Source organism: Schistocerca americana, chromosome 7 (genome assembly GCF_021461395.2).
Source record: "Schistocerca americana isolate TAMUIC-IGC-003095 chromosome 7, iqSchAmer2.1, whole genome shotgun sequence".
NCBI lineage: Eukaryota > Metazoa > Arthropoda > Insecta > Orthoptera > Acrididae > Schistocerca > Schistocerca americana.
Genome location: NC_060125.1, coordinates 431,239,503 through 431,256,150, shown reverse-complemented (window position 1 = coordinate 431,256,150; position 16,648 = coordinate 431,239,503). Strand labels below are relative to the sequence as shown.

At 41.5% G+C, this 16,648-nt stretch overlaps 1 protein-coding gene across 1 annotated transcript in view; it reads right to left on the bottom strand.

Annotated features, from left to right (window-relative positions):
* The window catches only part of LOC124622584 (neuropeptides capa receptor-like), a 1,063,621-nt gene extending 1,048,378 nt beyond the window's left edge, over positions 1 to 15,243 (bottom strand). The window contains exon 1 of the mRNA XM_047148332.1: positions 15,168 to 15,243. The gene's annotated coding sequence lies outside the window, so the exon portion shown is untranslated. The remainder of the gene's footprint in view (positions 1 to 15,167) is intronic.
* Positions 15,244 to 16,648: the final 1,405 nt, after the last annotated feature.

Genomic DNA, 16,648 nt, shown 5'->3' with positions numbered 1-16,648 from the left:
AAATTTTGAGGAAGTAGTAGCTTGTAGATTGGATGATGTAGAAAATGGCACCTTTGATGGAAGCTGCAATCGTCATAATCCAATAAAAATTAAATATATAACGTCAGGGTGAAGAGGTGATCATTTCTGAGTTGGGCGGCACACTTTGCTGCCTTTTACATCGTGTCGTGTCCTGGCAAGATATATCTTGTACTACAGAATTTCTGAAAAGAAGGTTTGAAAAGTTCCTCTTCGATAATTGTAAATTTGAGAGCAGAAGAAAATCTTGAAGAGTGTATTCAACCGTGTAGAAGCGTATAAATTGCTTCTCAATTATGTACTGCCTTGCATCCCTACTCTTATTCGCTTTACGATTTCGGTTATATATAATTCTAGTGTTATTTAGACGTATAAATCTCTTTGAGCAATTATAGGCATTAATGAACTATTACCCCCATTACCATATATAGTCACATGAATTTAATGCTAAGCGCAATCTATACTTGTTGGGAGTATTTAAAGAACACAGGATAGTTAGACAGTGTAGTTAAGGCACTTTCTGATAGTGGCGCGCTCTCACAGCTACTTCTGTAACACTAATGTTAATTAACTGTACTATCATCAAAGCTAGTTGTTGTTGCATTGTCCCCATTAATAGCTCATAATGCCGTTCTAAAAGGGAAGGACGACTTGGATTAACGTCTCGTCGACATCGAAGTTATTAGAGACAGAGACCCATAATGCCTTACTCACAGGCAGTAAGTATTCTAGAACGACGAGGTCGTTAGAGACGGAGGGCAAGTTCGTATTGGGGAGGGTCGGGGAAGGAATGCAGCGTGCCAGTTGAAAGGACTCATCTCGGTATTCACTTTATGCGAGTTCGGAAAGTCACAAAAAATTTAAAATTGGAAGACGGGGCGAAGATTCGAACCGGTGTCGTCCCGAATATGAGACCAGGGCCTTACATCTGGGCACCCTAGTCATCCGTATGAGAGTTGCTTTTTTTGTAATATTAATCAGTGCTCACTGTAATGGTGTGTATTAAATTAAAACATTTGTAACTCGTGCTTGAATTTAAAAAATCTCTGTGTTAATATTCGGTCAAGTGTGCGTATAGTTTCCAACATTATTCGATTGTTTACTACACTCCTAGAAATTGAAATAGGAACACCGTGAATTCATTGTACCAGGAAGGGGAAACTTTATTGACACATTCCTGGGGTCAGATACATCACATGATCACACTGACAGAACCACAGGCACATAGACACAGGCAACAGAGCATGCACAATGTCGGCACTAGTACAGTGTATATCCACCTTTCGCAGCAATACAGGCTGCTATTCTCCCATGGAGACGATCGTAGAGATACTGGATGTAGTCCTGTGGAACGGTTTGACATGCCATTTCCACCTGGCGCCTCAGTTGGACCAGCGTTCGTGCTGGACGTGCAGACCGCGTGAGACGACGCTTCATCCAGTCCCAAACTTGCTCAATGGGGGACAGATCCGGAGATCTTGCTGGCCAGGGTAGTTGACTTACACCTTCTAGAGCACGTTGGGTGGCACGGGATACATGCGGACGTGCATTGTCCTGTTGGAACAGCAAGTTCCCTTGCCGGTCTAGGAATGGTAGAACGATGGGTTCGATGACGGTTTGGATGTACCGTGCACTATTCAGTGTCCCCTCGACGATCACCAGTGGTGTACGGCCAGTGTAGGAGATCGCTCCCCACACCATGATGCCGGGTGTTGACCCTGTGTGCCTCGGTCGTATGCAGTCCTGATTGTGGCGCTCACCTGCACGGCGCCAAACACGCATACGACCATCATTGGCACCAAGGCAGAAGCAACTCTCATCGCTGAAGACGACACGTCTCCATTCGTCCCTCCATTCACGCCTGTCGCGACACCACTGGAGGCGGGCTGCACGATGTTGGGGCGTGAGCGGAAGACGGCCTAACGGTGTGCGGGACCGTAGCCCAGCTTCATGGAGACGGTTGCGAATGGTCCTCGCCGATACCCCAGGAGCAACAGTGTCCCTAATTTGCTGGGAAGTGGCGGTGCGGTCCCCTACGGCACTGCGTAGGATCCTACGGTCTTGGCGTGCATCCGTGCGTCGCTGCGGTCCGGTCCCAGGTCGACGGGCACGTGCACCTTCCGCCGACCACTGGCGACAACATCGATGTACTGTGGAGACCTCACGCCCCACGTGTTGAGCAGTTCGGCGGTACGTCCACCCGGCCTTCCGCATGCCCACTATACGCCCTCGCTCAAAGTCCGTCAACTGCACATACGGTTCACGTCCACGCTGTCGGGGCATGCTACCAGTGTTAAAGACTGCGATGGAGCTCCGTATGCCACGGCAAACTGGCTGACACTGACGGCGGCGGTGCACAAATGCTGCGCAGCTAGCGCCATTCGACGGCCAACACCGCGGTTCCTGGTGTGTCCGCTGTGCCGTGCGTGTCCGGAGCAAGTATGGTGGGTCTGACACACCGGTGTCAATGTGTTCTTTTTTCCATTTCCAGGAGTGTATTTACTATATTATAAAGTTTTTGACACATTTCAAGTTTCACGATGTAAAATGGCTTTTTACTTGTATTACCTTACACTGATAATTGAAATTGAATGTTCGTTTATCTTGACATAATGAAACTGACGTGTGATCGTGATCGTGTTGTATACTAGAACGTACAGCTTTGTCACTGCTGCTGATTATGTTGTGTATCGCTCTATATTTCGTAATCCACCTTTCGTTTTTGTGCGGACTACTGACATTGGAATTGTGGCTGTATGATACATATATAGAAGAGATTCTTCAAGAATCAGAAGAGATTAAAATGGTACTTCATTAGAACAGTTTGCAAAATACGTTGGTTTTATTGCGTTTTCCATCCATAAATGGTTTTTCCTGGAACATTAACAGACATCTCCCCCATTTCTGAAACAAGTTATCCATACTCTTTGTGTACATATTAAATGCAGATAATGCTGTATCCGCAGAATGACAAATTCCTAGTGTTGTTATTGTTACTGAATTGTTCTACAGCTGAGTGATAGTGCATTACTAAATTTAGAAATTAGACACGTGATACTTATTACGCGTGGTTGTATAGAAGTTTCACTACTATTTCTGAGGATGCTGAACAATTCACTGGCGCGCGGAATGACCACGTAGTTTGAGGCGCCATGTCACGGATTGTACGGCTTCTCCCGCCAGAGGTTCGAGTCCTCCCTCGCGCATGGGTGTGTGTGTTGTTCGTAGCATAAGTTACATTAAGTTAGTTTAAGTAGCGCTTAAGCCTAGGAGCCGATGGCCTCATCAGTTTGATCCCTTAGGAATTCACTCACACTTGAACATTTTTGAGCAACTCGGTGTATTTGGTTTTCTCTGAAATTTCTATAGTCCAAATCCTCGGTCACATCCAGTATCACCCGGCAGTTAAGACGCTCAATTTATATGCCGGCCATCACAAATTAAATTGTCCGTGCGTTCCGTAGATCATTCAACAAGGTTACGGAAGCTTCATATTTTGATTTTGATTCCGGTGTCATAGCCTTTTGTCTCTAATAACCTCGCGTTTGGCATGAAATTATGCAAGCTTGTAACTGTTACTCATAAAATTTGTTTTCGGTAGTAAGTACCTCGGCTTAAATTTAAAATGTGGTAGTACTTTTCAATCTGTTCCTTTTATCAACACCAATCGCCACTTGAACACATCTGATAAATGCTGATTGTATAAATTACTAATCGAAGCAAACACCCTTTTCGCAAAGTCGCTGGCAAATGAGGTAACACAAAAATTCATCAACAGAGCTTATATTCTGAATGACTTACTTTACTTATCAATCCTCAATAAGTCGTAACAGGAACATAAATGTGTAAAAATTTCTTTTTTATAGTGTTCACGTTGGGTCATACAGCTGATATACACAATTCAAGAAACGTTTTGCATCACCCTGATTCCCAGAACTCCTGCAGATGGACGTTGACTGTGGATATTGTATCACAGACGCAGTCCCTTTGACTGTTCAGTTATGTCACTAAACCCGCATAAAAATATAAACAACCATGCATGGGCTGCTACGATTAGACGGAGGGGGTGCGACAGCCGATCAGTTCCAGTCATTCCACCAGGAAGGAGGTACACTGCTCGTGTTGTCCGTAGTTCAACCATGCCTAAACGGTCAATACCGCAGTTCGATCGCGTCCGCATTGTTGGTATGTGCCAGGAAGGGCTCTCTCAACAAGGGAAGTGTCCAAGCGTCTCGGGGTGAAGTAAAGCGATGTTGTTCAGACTTGGAGGAGATACAGAAAGACATGCCTCGCTCAGGCCGCCCAAGCGCTACTACTGCAGTGGATGGCAGCTACCTACGGATTATGGCTCGCAGGAAACCGGACAGCAACGTCATCTTGTTGAATAATGCGTTTCGTGCAACCACAGGACGCCGTGTTATGACTCAAACTGTGCGCAGTAGGCTGCATGATGCGAGGTCCATCTTTGCAACCACGAAACCAAACAGAGACGTACAGATGGGCCCAACAACATGCCGAATCGACCGCTCAGGTTTGGCATAATGTTCTCTTCGCCGATGAGGGCCGTATATGGCTTCAACCAGTCAATCGTCGCAGACCTGTTTGGAGGCAACCCGGTCAGGCTTAACGCCTTAGACACAATTTCCAGGGAGTGTAGCAAGGTGGAGGTTCCCTGCGTTTTGTGGGACCGACTTACGCCGCTGGTGGCCATGGAAGGCGCCGTAACTGCTGTACGATACGTGAATGTCAGCCGCCGACCGATAGTGCAACCATATCGGCAACATACTGGCGAGGCATTCGTCTTCATGGATGACAATTCGCGCTCCCATCGTGCACAGCTTGTGAATGACTTTCTTCTGAATAACGACGTCATTCGACTGGAGCGGGCAGCATGTTCTCCAGACATGAACCCTGTTGAACATGCCTGGGATAAATTGAAATGGGCTGTTTAAGGACGGCATTACCCACTAACCACTCTGAGGTATCTACGCCGAATCGCCGTTGAGGAGTGGGACAATATAGACTAACAGTGCGCTGATGAACTTCTGGATAGTATGCCACGACGAATACAGGAATGCATCAATGCAAGAGGAAGTGCTACTGGGTATTAGAGGTACCGGTGTGTACAGCAATCTGGAGTACCACCTCTGAATGTCTCGGTGTGTGGTAGTAAACCATGGAATATGTGGTTTTCATGAGCAATAAAAAGGGTGGAAATGATCTACATGTTGAACTCTAGTCCAATTTTCTCTACAGGTTCCGGAACTCCAGGAATCGAGGTTATGCAAAATATTTTTGACGTGTGTATTATGCTATTATGAGTCGGCATCTCCAGAACACTCTACTTCATCTTTACGTACTTAACCAGTGGTTGTTCCGTGTATTTTCAATCTTCAAATACCAGTGCACAAAATATTTTGATGGAAAACCATGTGTTATAATTAATAACGTTCAAAAGCCAATATGAATGCCTGAACTACAGTGATAGAGCAATAAAAATTATCAAATGTGTTTCCATTTCCCTTCCCCCCACCCTGTCCCCCGTTTAATACATTGACATTATATGAAGCGACCGTTAAATACTTCGGAATAATGGATTTGCTTCCGTTTGAAGACGGTGATAATGCCCAACAACACGCATTAAGATGTTAAAAACTGGTTGGTGAAACTATACAGTTTGTTTAAAATAAGTTTCATATATTCCTACAGCAAAGCTCCTGTAAAGGAATGTGTGAAGACCAATACATTTTTAAACACGGACCGCTGAGAGTCAGCAGTTCACACCCCGCAATCTATTTACAGACTTCGTGCGCGTAGACTGTATGCCACGCAGAGATTTTTCATTGCATTTATTTAATCGAATTTTTATGTTGTTCACGAAGTGCAGCTCCTTAGCTTCTCATGCTCATTAAGGCCAAGTAAGTATTGTCTTTTCCGAATGTACTCTGACCAAAAAGCGATTCTGGTAGCAGGAGTCCAAAGTGTATGTTAATAATGCCTTTTGAATCCTCATAGGGATATTTCAGTAGCAACTTTCATTCCCTAACAAATATTTCATTATATCTAACCGAGAACTGAAACACGAATTTTCATAGAAGTCATGATTCAAGGAAGTAAAGTGTAATCACACAACACTCACAAGTGTGCAAATGAAGATCGGATTCATGAACCTGATATGTATGGACAATTTTGGTAAGTAGACAGAAAATTTGAGAGGCATGTCATGTAAATGTTTAGATCTATACAAGAGTAGAATAAACAAAAAAATACATTTATTTTGAATTTAATGCATTTCTAGTAATGAGAACTGTCATCACAGTTGGTGAATAATAGCAATGTTAGAAATGGACTTGTCAACAGGTATTTTGGACATGTGCGCAATTTTATTCTGCGTGACCGATAGTGGGATTCTAGAGTCTAATGTCTATTGTTAATTTGAATTGCTATGTGGAAGATGGTTCCATACTGCAGAAGGATTAATAATATAACGAAGTTCAGCGTAAGAGACATGCGGCATTAAATGAGAGGAATCTTAAGAAGGGGCTACAATATATACGACAAAAAACAGGACTTAACTTCAAAGGAAAGTGTAAGTAAACTATATTGACAGTTTAGCACATCTGTCATATGCTACATGTGAATACGAGCGATACGAAAAATTAAAGGTAAGGACACTAGTGTGAATGTGTAGGTCGTTCGTTATACACAATCCAGTAAACGACAAAACTAGATGAATAAATCTGCATGTAACGGCTGTAAAAATAACACCCGCCGTCATGCTCACTTTGTGGAATCGCAAGTTTTCTACGTTTTACTATCCGTGGTTAATTGTGCAACAAGTTAAGTAATTTTCATCCTGATTAATAAAAGGGCATTTCCAGTGTGGTATTACGTTCATAACAGTAACGTCGCCTTTATTGTCAAATGATGAAGATAAAGAAACTTCTGATGGATACGTTTTCTGAAATGTGACACAAGAGCGCCAATACCAGAAGGAAAGGGGGAACGCAGTCAAGTGTCTTTTTTCCTCGAAGTAAATGATTTAAATGTCGGTATTACGCAGTTTTTTAACGGGATCTGAACTGATCTGAACTGGAACTATTTTATTGCTATTTAAAAGTCGCAATTCGTCTTTCAAAGTGTCAAAAGTTCACCATACCCCCAAGTCTAGCACTCCCCCTTCCCCTACAAACTATCGTATAGGCGCCCTTGCTATGTTCGGCAGCTGAATCGAAGCCCACTGTTCGTAGTTACTGACTTTTTGTTGATACTGAAATATCTGGCTGAGTACGTGGTGTATAATACCAGGTTTATAATAGCAGAGTTTTAAAACTAAATGCAGTATAACATGTACCAGTTATCAGATTTCTAAAGCAAGACAGGTAGCGGCATAATACAGGGCAGCAGTTTTCTTCTGAATGGTCTTAAGTTATCATTCTAGCCATTACAACTATCAGTTGGTGACTGTTGTACCCACAGTTAGTTGGCGTGTAAAGTGACAACGGTGTCCCATTGACAAGTCACATTGCACTATTACGCGACAACATGAAGGGTAAATAACGTTTAGACTAAATCTGTATCATCCATCAGAATTTATGGATATTCCACAACACGATCTGTTGCAAACCATCAGGCCGTCGGCATATGCTTAACTATATTACTGATGTTGGGATAATACTGAAATTTCCAGTTTTGATTATTATATCCGGGACAACTAATACAAAAGTATTCAGCGCTATGGGTTGTACACGATGATAACCATTGTTAAATATTGCATGTTGTGGCAACAGTAGCATCATGGAAATTGTAGGTGCCGATAATTTCTTCCCGTCAGCCTGGAAGTACATTATAAGACAGCGCCAATCTTAATGAGGGAAAATATTTCCACATTTCTTTCAAAAAACACCAAGAGCGATACAGACTGAATCAGTGTGGGTGACAGCCTGAGTGTTTCCTCGTCGTGTGCACCTTATTGCTATTAATAAATGATTCATCAGTTTTCTTTAACATATCCACCAACCAAATTTCGATTTTAAATGAAGCTGTCACGCTACATTTACTTCATAAACGTAATGTTTAATGATTTGGAGACATCGTGAGAAATGGAAGTACTTTGTGGCGTGTCTTAAGAAAGTGTTGTCGGCCATTACTATTCGTGGGCGACAGTAACTTCTTAGGTGAGATGAACTGCATAGTAATTTGTCGCGGATGGTACAGTTACCTAACGAGATGTCTTATTCGACAAGCATTATAATATCCAGTCCGATGTGGACTTTCTGTTTCAAGCCTAGGAAAATTTAGCTGTGTAATTTACATAAAATTCCGCATCTTAACAAATACTAAGTTTAAGTAGCTCTTGGCGATATCACTCCTGAGCCACAAACATGCCGTAAAAATGCCTGTTAGAATCAACATGTGGGACAGATGAAACTAAATGATGAAAGCAAAGAATTGAAAGCAAATAAAACAACAAGACTCTATGTATTTATCCTGGCAAAAATTAATGATTTTCATAGCGGTATGGAAAAAACTGTTCTCAAATCCCTTCAAACTGACAGAAATGGAAAGAAATAATTTATCACGTAACTCAAGTATCATCCACCACATGCATTACGGCAACAGGTAGAATACAGATATATATGTTTCGAACTACATTTCCCTATTTATACTAGAAAGGCTTCTTGGTTCACACGGGGGAATAAAGCCAACCATTGTCACCACACTCCTTGCTAAGCGGGAAGGGGAAGAAGAAATCGTGAAACACAAGATACTTGCAGCGTTAATATGTAAATGAATTCCTGTAAATGTTTTTACGTTACATGAAACCATAAGACCATGATTACAAGCAGGATAGTTAAGACCCATTGCGTCTTGTATATGTGCCGCGTTTATTTAACCACCGAGTTACCTAGCCATTTGAGGGTTAGTGCAATAATTTTTTTATGTTTAACGTTGAATGGAAGCTATCTCAACGCTGACTAATCGTACTTAGAGTTGTATATTAAGATGAAGTTATCCCACACCACTTCATGTCCGGTCATGTCCTGTTGACTGAAGCCAGCAGTCTGAATAAGAGTCACTACAGTACATGTAAATTCTAAGTTAGAAATACGTCCAATGGTAACGCTTAAATCAGTACAAAACAGTTTTCATGATGCTGTGACTCATTTCCAATCACTACGAAAATTATGGCAATTTTATTCTTTACACTGCAGTAATAACAGAAATAAAAAATGAGTGTAGATAGCTGATTAGATTTGCGCAGATTTCAAACAAACCAACGGAGAAGGAAATATCTGCTATTACTTAGAATATTTATGATACTAATGAACGTATCGAAGAAGGTCGTATAAGAAAGGTGATATCACTCATTGCCGAGTACTCATTACTTATAAAATTCAAACTGCAGCTGTTACGATCACAATGTCGTTAAACTATTTTCCTGTACTGTCTTTATTTCGTAACAGAAACCCGTGTTTGTACTTTTTAACGTGGTGTATGTTAACAAACTGAAGATTCTTCCGCCAGGAAGCTGCAAAAAGTATTGCATAATTTTATGATGCTGCTATACCGAGCTGTAGAGTGTGTACGGAGGTTACAGATTAAAGTCCTATCTGGCTTATTTGACAAGTTTCAATACAGGAAGCGACTAACGAATTCGTTTCGTCGAAATAATTTTTAGATCAAGGTGCAACAGTGGCATTCGATCATGTCTGCAGATTATGAACAAAGATCTTCCCTGACGCTTTCACACTGACATGCCGCTAGCGCAAACTCAGGCAGAATGACCAATAAAATGGTACATATCTGACGCGAGTAGGAAAGTAACAGGCATACCATTATTATTTCAATAGTGCTTTACAAGCACTCACATAAAATGATTTAGGAAAATCGCAGAAACACTAAATCACGAAATGTAGACAGGGAATTAAACTACGTTCTTCTGGGAAAAGAACTGAGGAGCAACAGTTGAAGCAACAAGCTAGAAACTAGATGAATAAGGACGATATGAACAAATACAGCTATATGAACTGATGGACTGGTAAATGTAAAATAGTAACATACGCAGAAGTCGTTTTTCTTTCTACAGCATTTCCTCTTTATAACAGTTTCGAAATGTTTCACGACACAGGAAAAACCTGTCGTGTGCGACACCGGAAAAGGGTGCTGCTGCGAAAGTAGACTCATAACTAACTTGTGAGGAGAATATATGAAATACCATCCTTATCATCGAAACTTCCACTCAGCTTAAGCGTTATGTAATCTAGTATCACACGGCATATCAAGAAACAGTATGTAGCTGTCGCCGAATTTACTTCTGGCTTGCCCAAAATGGCGGAAAATGCGGAACACAGCTTCAGATCTCTGTAGTTGCTGAACAGACAGATAAAACTGAGATATCCAAACACTGGAGGTTATTCAGTCGATCATCAAAGGTTTTTACATGCAATGTGGCTTGCAACACGTCTGACTTAAAGACCACTGCATAACATTGGAGCAAAATATTTTGTATCACAACAATTGTAATAAAACTCAGTCGTGCTGGCATACAACTTGTTAATTTTTACTTTTGGATGACCATTTCCATCTTCTAAAGAGATCATCACCATCAGATCTTCGTTCCTTGTTGACGGAAGAAATCGCTGGCTCGGAGCAGGCCAGTCCACGCTGGATGGAGAACACTTCCAGGTATTTCTACTGTCATCAGCAAATGTATATCTGATTAAGATCTCTTTAGAAGATCGAAACCGATCATCTACTAATAAAAACTAACGACTTACATGCGACCACAACTATGTTAAGTAAATAAGTAAAAACACAAAGAGATAGCTGTTTTCCTGGAACAGTGTTACAAAAACTTTATTATCGCAGTCAAAACTGTTTCCATCTGCTTTTGTAGCAGCCATGTGATAGCTGTGGTTGTCGTAGAAACAAGGTATAGCACTCGATAAGCTACAGCGCCGACAATGCAAGATCTACTGTCGCACGCTTAGCACTCAATTTATAAGATCGGTATATTTACAATTTATTCCTTGCTACTGGTTACGAGCCAATACATTTAATGGATATGGCTGGATACGGGAAGAAACGGCTTTCTGTCTGATACATGGTACGATATACCTAAATTCGCTATCAGTGCACCCAAAACTTGTTTATCATGAAACGCAGGTACAGGCTGCAACTTGAGTGCCTATTCAGCCGAATATTGATAATTTTCTGAAACGCTCTGAGAGGATAGGTAGGTTTTTGTGCCTTCCATTGTAATATTTTGTGATCCGCTCACATTATAATTGAAAAATGGGTGAGTAAGACTTGATGAAATGGGCCATAGGGCGAGGTGAAGCCTCTGTTAAAGCTAGCAGCCTTACGTAACATTTCATTTGAGGAAAATGAATGATTGCACTGTTTCTGCTGAATACGCTGCTGTTATTGTCCGTTGGTGAAAAATATTCATTTAAATTCGAATATATTCTCTACGGCTATTAAAGCGCGTATCTATATTTCGCCGCTTCTTTTCATAGCAATGTTTATGCTGCGACAGGTATCGCTTTCCTTGTCCTGTTGAACTACTTACATTATTTTCAAATGTTAATTGTTTCTTCTATCGCTGATCGGTGAACTAACGTTGATATTTATTAATGAAAAACACGAGTTGAGGATGTTCTAAAATATCTGTTTCGTGAATCATATTTTAGTTAACACGATCTGCATCAAATAATAACCGCTGACTGTCTTTTAAGAGACAAACTTGAGAACGTAAATAATTTGCGTTTCTCAGAGATAAACATATCTCTGTCATTGCGAACAGTTACAATTTAGATTTAGAGCTATTTGCTTGTACTGTGATAAGTCAATGTCTCCTTACGTATTTTTCAATGAGAAATAACCGGAGTGGAGGCACAAATTTCAGCCTTCACAAAAATGACAATGCTCCTTGTACTCATACGATTAGAGGTATATTGACACAAATCTAAATATGTTAGTATATTACCAGAATGAAAAGAAGAGCTGTTCATTAACAGTGAAAGGTTGTAGAATAACACGAAAATTGTGTCGGGCTTACAGCTACATTATACCAATCATGGTATGTCAACACCTGTCTCTACGTCTACGGTAGCCACAGAGTGAAATGTGACGAAGTCCCGCTCCTTTAGAAGGCAGGGATACACTAGCTACGACTAGGTTGGGAATTTTGCTCTTGAGGCCGGTGCCTTCGCGGAAGTCGGTATGCGAACCCCAAAAATGAAAAAGTGAAAATCATTTTCAAGGTCCCCTGATGGAAATTTGTGCGGTAAGACAGAAAACTGTCCGTTTCGACATTTTTCGTATGTTGTCACCGTATAACAAAAGATTATGTGAATGCATATTCCAACAGGTCCGCACCTCGTGGTCTAGTGGCTAGCGTTGCTGCCACTGCAACACCGGGATCCGGGTTCGATTCCCGACCAGGTTGGGGATTTTCCCTGCCCGGGGACTGGTGTTTGTGTCGTGCTTACCATATCTTCATCATCATCAACATCATTATCATCATTCGTGACTGTGGCTAGATTGGATTGTCAAAAGATTGGAATGTGTCAACATTGGGACTTTGTAAGCGCACTGCTGACCGTGCATTTTAGCTTCCCACAAACCAAACATTATCATCATATTCCAACAGTTACCGTAGGTTTCTCTGCCATGAGGTTGAGGGAACCATTTAATTCCTGCAGGTGTACTATATCACAGTGACTTCGCTGCTGTTGGCTACGGAAACGAGTTAAAGTGAAGAAAAAATCTTGGTTTGTCATTTATCAGTAAAGATTTGAGAATTTTTCTAGTATTGCAGCAAAAAATGAGAAAGGAGGGGAAGAGAGAGATGTTGGAATTCATAGACGTCACCACTGTGGCTTTGTGGCTGCATCTATTTGCCAGCCTTTCAGCGATTAGTAATTATTTTTTCGAAGAGAACATATCTTTTTCCGAGTCCTATTAATGATATATTTCTCTTCCCTTTAGTTAATACATCATTACGCACCTGGATACGTTGGTAAAATATTAATGAATCGCTGTTTCAGTAAATGTTGTGTGAGACTAAGACCTTAAAACATTTAGTGAGTTACAGTGGATGTAGGTTGCAGTACGTATGAAGAGCTAAATATATTTGCACAGGATAAACTAGTGAGAGGAGCTGCATCAAACCAGTCTTTGGACTAAATTAATTCCTAAGTAATTCAGGATACAATTCAGTAAATCACTGGTTACCTCACATAGGACACCTGATTCGTGACAGAGGTCTGTAGGTATATAAAAGTTATAGTTGGAAATAATAATTAGTTTGCACTACTGGAGTTCTATCCTTCAACACACAATGTTGTTTAATTTACGTAATTACAGTTTTTTAAGTCATCAGAACGATGCGTAGTACAGATGAACGCCTTCACTCAATTTGAGTCGGCTTTCTTTATTTCATTTTGTTCTGATTTCGATAAATTATTTCACACAAAGGTGTCGGTAATCGTCGCGATATGTCGGTGGAAAATTCTTTTCCATTGTGTGTGAGGAACTGATTGATAACTACAGCTTAATGGTTGTCAGGTATCTAACGATCTGATAGAAAAAAGTAAAGTCTACTGGCTTATCGAACAACGTGGACACGAAAGACGTACAGTCATCATGTTAAGCAGACTCATCTGATCATGATGGAAATAATGTTTAGACACGAGTCTAGTTTTATACCTACAGTACATAGCTGCTCCCTTGTTGACTGTAATGCTGTCTAACAAGGCATGACTGAGCTCTCAGACGTTGCTGTTTGATGAATGTTGTTCAAAAGTTTCATTAATAAATAAGAAAAATTACTACTGACGTATAAATTAACGTATATCTGTAGAAATTCACCAACAAATTACATTTGTAAATAGATTACCCTCTATTGTGACGAGGACTCACAAATTCTCACAAAGAAAGAGAATTACTCATATGCTTGACAGTAGTGGCTGCTCCTGACAGCTGGGGTTTCTCAGACGACACAGCATTCAAATTCCACTCTCTAGTATTTTCAGTAGTTAGGTTTACATTCATTGCATTGTTGATATCTGCGTGCATTCGTCCTCAGTTGCTTCTACAGTGCTGATTATCTTGTAGACGTTAATAACAATTTGTCGCCTTCTCAAAATGGATTTTGAGACTGTTTTTCCTAACATTATTCCCCTAACTGCCTTCACAATCTTCATAGTTATCTTTACCATAATAATAATTACTTTGTTAACTATTAATATTTGATTTTGGATCATTGGGATTTAGGTACGTTATGTTAAGTAATAACAGTTGGGGTTTATTCATAGTAGTACTTGTAGGTTAATAATGCGCTGACTTAAAAATGTATTTATAATGTAATAATTGTTCTAAAAATATTTTGGTGAATAGACCACTGAAGATATTGAAAACGTAACGTCAAAGGATTCTTGTTAGAGGCAAAATTAAGAATTAGTTGCGAAAAACCTCAAGTACTTTGTAACACAAGTAGATGAAAATTATAGATTAGTTGTTGCGACGTGTTGAGAAATTTGAGTATAAACTATTCACCAAATGAGTGCTATGAGTTCGTAGGCTCCCGGTGTCATTCTGAATAAAATATTTTTCGATATTAGGCCCCTTCATTACGATAGAAAACTAAAATAACTACATTGCCGATGTTTCGATCGACTTGCTGAGATAATCTACAGGGTGGTTAACTGACAACTCAAATTTATTTTACCCAAAATTATTTTATTCAAGACAAAATTGCAATTTTATCTGGAAATTGTAAATTTCGGAACCCAGTATACGTTCAACTGTCAACACTTATTTCCGTGTAGGAAAGTGTAAATGTCACGTTGGGGCAAACTGAAGCAAATTAAACTTAGTGCCAGGATTGTGGCTAGTATGTAATCAGATAATGAAGCATAGACCAAGAAACGCGTTTTGACGAAATGCGTTTTGATGAATTACAATCGTTGACTCGTTAGGTTTCTTATTCGCTTTCCATAGATATCAGCCTTGCAAATAAAACAATAATTTATTCAGCAAATGAAATGATAGGCAACAGTAGAAACGTAGGAACCATTGGCTTCAAAAATCTCACATGTCCACCGCAATGTAAAACCACCCACGTCACCAGCTGTGATTACCTTTGACGAGAGCAGACAGCAAGGCCGGTGCCGCACTGGCGCATTTTCGGGCAACGTGGGATGGTGTCTGGCTGCGGGCGAGCCGCGACCACCTCAGCCGCCTCCCGTGGTACCGCGGGGCAGCCTCTCGCACTGGGGCCTGAGCGCCGCGACGCTACGCGACGCTCTTTCGCCTCGGCCGACGCCGTCCCCCGCGGACACAGACGCCAAGCGACGCCGCCGCCGGACTAGCGGCCGCATGCCGTGCTAGACATGCGTGCGGCGCCGCCGGCAGCGCCTCTGCGGACGCCGCCGCAACTAACTGGCGTCAGCGTTGGCGGTGGCGGCGTCGCGTCAAAGGTGTCAAAGCGCCGTGGCCTGTCCCAGCGGCCCTCTGAAGCGTGCCGCGGGGTCGAGCTTCGGAAACTGACATCGCTCGGAAATTGATTAAGCTATGCGAACAGACTCAGAGTTCTTTTGACATTCTAAACATATCAGTCTTCCGTTTTCGGCTAGAAAGATATTTACAGCGAGTCCATAAGTATCAAACCATGGAAATAAATAGATCTACTTAGGTCGCTGTAGGATTGTCGTATTTCTTGCGAGCAAAACGAGAGAAGAATGAAGAAACGCTATCGCGCATTACTTTAGTGACCCCGTTAAACGGATACACTCGTTGCAGTGGCGAGCTGTGGACGGTTTAGGAGTGGCGCCAGTCGGCCGTCTTCTGCTGACGTGAGTCAAGGCGGGAAGAGGTGTGTAATCAGAGATCAGAAATGAGCTCTGTATAGTCTTTTAAACTGGCCAGTGAGTGTTATGACGTCATCACCGAAACCACTGTGTCCGTATGCACGACGATTCAACTTGTCACATCTCACTTGTGACTACTGTCGGAGACAAGTTGACTCGACTCTCTCAGAAAGGAGAGCGAGTGCACGAGTTCGTAAATATAACAGCAGACCTACAGCATTCCCGCTACATACATAACAAGTCTGAAAAAATTTCCGTCAGTAGACTTTTCATTTATTTCACGCAGTTATGACTTAGGCGTTGCAGTCATTCTCAAGTGCAAGTTGGAATGTCACAAAAAGTCCGAACTTCCTAAAGGACATAAGCAACCATTAGGCATGACGATCATTGGATATCACTATAAACAATGACTCCTCGGCTAGCAGTGAATACTGATTTGGTGTCTCACCTTAGCGAAGTCAGGCGAATTTTTTGCGTGTATTTCTGAGGTTATTTGCAATTTCTTTTTCCCACCATGTAGCTGGAGTTAGACCAAGCAAATACTGGCCATCACATTTTCTAAGAGGTGGAGTCCCTCGACGCCCACACCAGCGTGATGGTCAACACAAAAGGTCTGCTGCCATTTCTGCATAAGGGTTAGTATTCTCTAGAGTGATGGAAATGGAAATGCCGTGTTGCTAGGGCCTCCCGTCGGGTAGACCGTTCGCCTAGAGTGATGTCTCGCAGGAAGTGGGTACTGGTATGATTGCGTA